Below are 6,590 nucleotides of genomic sequence, written 5' to 3'. Positions count from 1 at the left end.
GCTATAGCTACTTAGTTAAACAATGGAAGGTGCATAATCATTGGCTACAAAGCTAGCTGGCTAGTTCGCTATAGCTACTCTCTAAGCTAGCTAGCTAGCTAGCTACTTAGTTAAACAATGGAAGGTGCATAATCATTGGCTACAAAGCTAGCTGGCTAGTTCGCTATAGCTACTCTCTAAGCTAGCTTGACTTACTAGAAAGTAATATAAACAAGTCGAGAGAAAAAAGTAACTGTAAACAGCTTGGTTTATTATCTTTTGAAGCAATTTGGTTATCCTTTCTTGATAGTAGTAGTATTTTATTATGTCACAAAATGAAAGCAATCTTTTGAGGAAACATTTAGCATTAGACAGTGAATCAGGCCGTTGCCATGGTAACCAGAGTATACTCTTTCTCTATGCAAAAAAAAACTTAAACAATTCCCTTAATTAAGAAATGTATTCCTTGATGCAAACCGTTACGAGAAACACTTAGGATGTTTTTTGCAACCAGGCCATGAATGTTAAATTGATCTGAGGTCAGTGTCTAGGGACATCCTGCATCTAGTTTTGAAAAGGTAACTCAGAAGTTACCATATAGGGGACGCCAAATGGCACGCCATTCCCTACAGCATATAGTGTACAGTGTATTCGGAAAGTATTCAGCCCCCTTGACTTTTTCCACATTTTGTTATGTTACAGCATTATTCTAAAATGAATTAATTCCTTATAATACAACACACTATACCCCATAATGACAATGCAAAAACAGGTTTTTAGAAGAAAGAAAAGACACATTTATATATATATATATATATACAAAAATATATATATATATATCACATTTACCTAAATATTCAGACCCATCACTCAGTACTTTGTTGAAGTACCTTTGGCAGCGATTACAGCCTCAAGTCTTCTTGGGTATGACGCTACAAACTTGGCACACCTGCATTTGGGGAGTTTCTCCCATCCTTCTCTGCAGATCCTCTCAAGCTCTGTCAGGTTGGATGGGGAGCGTTACTTCACAGGTATTTTCAGGTCTTTCCATAGATGTCTGATCGGGTTCATGTCCGGTCTCTGGCTGGCGCCCCTCAAGGACATTCCAAGACTTGTCCGAAGCCACTCAAATCAAATCAAATCAAATCCAATTTTATTTGCCACATACACATGGTTAGCAGATGTTAATGCGAGTGTAGCGAAATGCTTGTGCTTCTAGTTCCGACAATGCAGTAATAACCAACAAGTAATCTAACTAACAATTCCAAAACTACTGTTTTATACACAGTGTAAGGGGATAAGGAATATGTACATAAGGATATATGAATGAGTGATGGTACAGAGCAGCATAGGCAAGATACAGTAGATGGTATCGAGTACAGTATATACATATGAGATGAGTATGTAAACAAAGTGGCATAGTTAAAGTGGCTAGTGATACATGTATTACATAAGGATGCAGTCGATGATATAGGGTACAGTATATACGTATGCATATGAGATGAATAATGTAGGGTAAGTAACATTATATAATGTAGCATTGTTTATAGTGGCTAGTGATATATTTACATAATTTCCCTTCAATTCCCATTATTAAAGTGGCTGGAGTTGAGTCAGTGTCAGTGTGTTGGCAGCAGCCACTCAATGTTAGTGGTGGCTGTTTAACAGTCTGATGGCCTTGAGATAGAAGCTGTTTTTCAGTCTCTCAGTCCCAGCTTTGATGCACCTGTACTGACCTCGCCTTCTGGATGATAGCGGGGTGAACAGGCAGTGGCTCGGGTGGTTGATGTCCTTGATGATCTTTATGGCCTTCCTGTAACATCGGGTGGTGTAGGTGTCCTGGAGGGCAGGTAGTTTGCCCCCGGTGATGCGTTGTGCAGACCTCACTACCCTCTGGAGAGCCTTACGGTTGAGGGCGGAGCAGTTGCCGTACCAGGCGGTGATACAGCCCGCCAGGATACTCTCGATTGTGCATCTGTAGAAGTTTGTGAGTGCTTTTGGTGACAAGCCGAATTTCTTCAGCCTCCTGAGGTTGAAGAGGCACTGCTGCGCCTTCTTCACGATGCTGTCTGTGTGAGTGGACCAGTTCAGTTTGTCTGTGATGTGTATGCCGAGGAACTTAAAACTTGCTACCCTCTCCACTACTGTTCCATCGATGTGGGTAGGGGGGTGCTCCCTCTGCTGTTTCCTGAAGTCCACAATCATCTCCTTAGTATTGTTGACGATGAGTGTGAGGTTATTTTTCTGACACCACACTCCGAGGGCCCTCACCTCCTCCCACACTCCAGCGTTGTCTTGGCAACGTGTGCTTAGGGTCGTTGTTCTGTTGGAGGGTGAATATTTGCCCCCAGTCTGAGGTCCTGAGGTTTTCATCAAGGAGCTCTCTGTACTTTGCTCCATTCATCTTTCCCTCTATCCTGACTTGTCTCCCAGTCCCTGCCACTGAAAACATCTCCACAGCATGATGCTGCCACCCCCATGCTTCACCGTAGAGATGGTGCCAGGTTTCCTCCAGACATGACACTTGGCATTCAGACCAAAGAGTTCAATCTTGGTTTCTTTAGACCAGAAATGACTTTGTAAGTTAATGTTTAACTTAGTTGGAGGTCGTACTACAACTACTTTATTTTGCGCTCTGAGTTCCTCTGAAACTTCACACTGGTATCATGTTCATTTCTAGTTTGTGCTTTGCAATTCATGTGTCCCCAGTAAAAACATAGTCAACTCTAGAATTAACATCCTCTTACATTTTTTTGTAAGTGCCAATATATTACCAGTACTGAAACATTTCATCCCTAGTCGAATCAAATGTAAGACATCTCTTACCTCTTTTGATGAGCTATTGCCCCAGATCATTGATAGAGGACCATTCTCATAACAAAACAAAATGGTTGCTTGAATATTCTCCATCAGGTATGTTTTTGTTATATATCTGGGAAACTAATGGAATAAACTGCAGATTAGCCCATATTGTTAGTAACATATCATGTCATGGTTGCCATTTACCATAGGGCTAAGTAAAATTTAACAATTTACATTTAATAAATCGGACTATGTGACTCCACTTACAGTTTTTCCCAATTGTTAACATGCATTTGCGGAAACTACATCTCGGGTACTCAAAACTCAAAAGACAAAACAATTAGCCAATCTCCCAAAACCCCACAGACATGAAACACAGCAAATAAAAATCAGATACTCTCTGCTCAAAATGAAACTGTGCATACAAATGAGACAAACTTTAATGACAACTGAGATCACACTAATGTGACATATTCAAAGCACTACTCTCAGAACCTATTTCCTATCATTTTTTATTAAAGACTAAGATTTTGTTGTTATACTTTATTTTGTGTTTGTATACTCAAAGAAGAAAGGAACACAAATACGTTTTATTTCCACATGACTCAATTCATATCAATCACTATACTGTAGGACACATACAGTAAAAAGTAAAAACATACTGTAAATATATGTTGCATGTGCAAAGGAAGAAAAATTTGACTATTTGTACAGTTTTTATTTATTTAATAAACAAATGAGGCACATTTGGGCAGTCTTGATACAAAATGTTCAACAGAAATGCAATGGTTCATTGGATGAGTCTAAAATGTTGAACATACACTGCTGCCATCTAGTGGCCAAAATCTAAATTGCGCCTTCGCTGGAATAATACATTATGGCCTTTCTCTTGCATTTCAAATTTCTTTGTATTATCTTTTACCCTATCGAATGTGTTACATTCTCCTACATTACGTTCACATTTCCACAAACATCAAAGTGTTTGCTTTCAAATGGGACCAAGAATATGCATATTCTTGGTTCAGGGCCTGAGCTACAGGCAGTTAGATTTGGGTATGTCATATTAGGTAAAAATTGGGGGGGAAAAGGGGGCGGATCCTCATTGTTTCTGAGTACTCGTATAAATGCAATGAAATAGACTACTGCACCACTTAGGAGCCACTACTGTACTGTATGTTAGATCACTTGTAAAGACAAAGAAACTGTCAAAATACAGTAAAATCATAAGTCAAGAAACAAATACTCCATTGCTGAAACAAAATCAGTCAGGTCTGTTTTGGTCCGGCCACACAATTTCATCAACATTACAGGCGATATTCTCCTTGGCCAGAAAGCGGGAGAAATATCTTCTGGCAAGACACATCCACCCCTGACAGGACTCTGCTGGTCTGTCACCACAGGCCTCCTCCGTGGCCTGGAGAAGGGCCATACGTTCATGGGGTTTGAGATCATACACCTTCCACCACCATGCTGAAAACAACTCCTCAGTGGGGTTGAGAAATGGGGAATATGGTGGAGATATAGAGTTGTAAAACCTGGGATGGTCATGGAACCGGTTATGGACCTGAGCAGCTCGATGGAACATACCTGGCCCTGCTCTGGTCTGGTTGAAAAAGGTGGTCATGTAAGTGTGGTGTGGCGGACCCCATTGTGGCTCATAGCTGTACACATGGTGACATTTCCCCAGCGCTAGCCAGGTATCTCCATGATGGTGCGTTGACCAATAATGTTATTTCATCTCATCGTATTTAAATAAATAAATAAAACCAGCCTCATCTATGAATAGGAGTCCCTTGGGGATGGGACTTGTATCCAACTCCATGATTTTCTGAAATGACAGTAAATACTGCAATTGCTGTAGAGTAAAGTTTACTGGAAACATCAATGAATCTCTATGCAAAGTGATCAAATGGTAACTGAGCTTAGCTTGTTAAACAGTTTTCCTTTTCATTTGCACACAAGAGATTTTAGGGGTGAAGGTTTTGCCAAAGGTCGAGTATTGTGTGTTGTATTTTGCCGAATGTTTGTTATAAAATTGCAATCTGAGTGTAAAGCAAAACATGTGCCTGTGGTAATTCAGATGGTGTCTGGTTCTGCTAAATGAGTGACAGATTTGGTGTCTGGTTCTGCTAAATGAGTGACAGTGTAACGGTTTTCTTGATTTGAAGGAGAGGCGGACCAAAGTGGTTGTTTTGATTCATGTTTATTAAAGCACTTCACATGAACAAACTAACAAAAACAAGAAAACCCAAAACAGTCCTATCTGGTGCAAACACAGAGACAGGAACAATCACCCACAAACACACAGTGAAACCCAGGCTACCTAAGTATGATTCTCAATCAGAGACAACTAATGACACCTGCTTCTGATTGAGAACCATACTAGGCCGAAACATAGAAATACCCAAATCATAGAAAAACAAACATAGACTGCCCACCCCAACTCACGCCCTGACCATACTAAATAATGACAAAACAAAGGAAATAAAGGTCAGAACGTGACAGACAGATTTGGGACATTGTGACAGCTTTAGTGTGTAAACAATTGGGAACAACTGTAATATTATAGTAAAACCACTTGTTATCAAGTATTATGAGTTTAGCTGACTAAGATCAAGAAATGGTCAGCGAATGCAAGTGCAAGTACTACTTTGAATAGAACAATATTGAAAAAACAAGGCATAAACTTAAGTTATACAGATTCAACAAGCATTACTTGACAAAGCATGACCAAAACAGAAGCATATGGAATTATAATTTCTCATAAAACCTTTTTCCACAGGATAAGAGACAGAACAAAGAAAATTCATTCCATTTACAACATTTGAAGATAAAAGTGAAGTTGTCTGTCGGGCCGGTCTTCAGTCTCTCACTCCATTCTCTCAACCAAAAGCCGTACAGATTCTCAGAGTTATATTTCAGCCTGAATAAAGCACAGACAGACAGACAGACAGACAGACAGACAGACAGACAGACAGACAGACAGACAGACAGACAGACAGACAGACAGACAGACAGACAGACAGACAGACAGACCAACAGATACTTTAACTGTTCAGGGATTCCTTCAATCCAAAGGAATTTTCTTCAGACTTTTATACTGAGTTATACTGAGTTATACTGAGTTATAATGAGTTAGTTCCATCATCATCTTGGGGAATCATCTAAATGTCTGGAGAGGCGGAGGAGAAGCCAGAAGAGACTGATTGATGAACTTCATAATGTCTAGCAGGTGTCTCTTCCCCATTAACATCACACAAACAGCTGTGGAAGACATGAAAACAGCCTTACCATCTGAATCACTCTGCTTCCTGAAGAGGAAGGAAACTATCAATATTTTCCCCTAGTTTATAGTGAGTCATCATGAATAAATGATGAACAACAATCACCTGCCTTCACGTCAGTTAGCGTAAGGCCTCTATTTTGTTAGGACTTTTATTGTGAAACATGTTACCTTTGCCATACGTTATATATTTGAAAGAGTGAGATTTAAGTAGAGTTGATACAAAATGTAAGTGTATTTCAGGTATGACATCTGCGTTAGTTGTGGCCATGTGGCAATGTGTTTGGACCTCGTTAAGGTGGAGGTGGGGGTGGAGGTGGAGAGGTGGGGGTGGAGGTGGAGGTGGGGGTGGGGGGTGGAGGTGGAGGTGGGGGTGGAGGTGGGGGTGGGGGTGGAGGTGGGGGTGGAGGTGGGGGTGGGGGTGGGGTGGGGGTGGAGAGAGGTGGAGGTGGGGGTGGGGGTGGAGGTGGAGGTGGAGGTGGGGGATGGGAGGTGGGGTGGAGGTGGAGGTGGGGGTGGAGGTGGA

The sequence above is a fragment of the Oncorhynchus nerka genome, linkage group LG4 (genome assembly GCF_034236695.1).
Source record: "Oncorhynchus nerka isolate Pitt River linkage group LG4, Oner_Uvic_2.0, whole genome shotgun sequence".
In the NCBI taxonomy this organism is placed as follows: Eukaryota; Metazoa; Chordata; class Actinopteri; order Salmoniformes; family Salmonidae; genus Oncorhynchus; species Oncorhynchus nerka.
Note: the sequence above shows the minus strand (reverse complement) of the source record.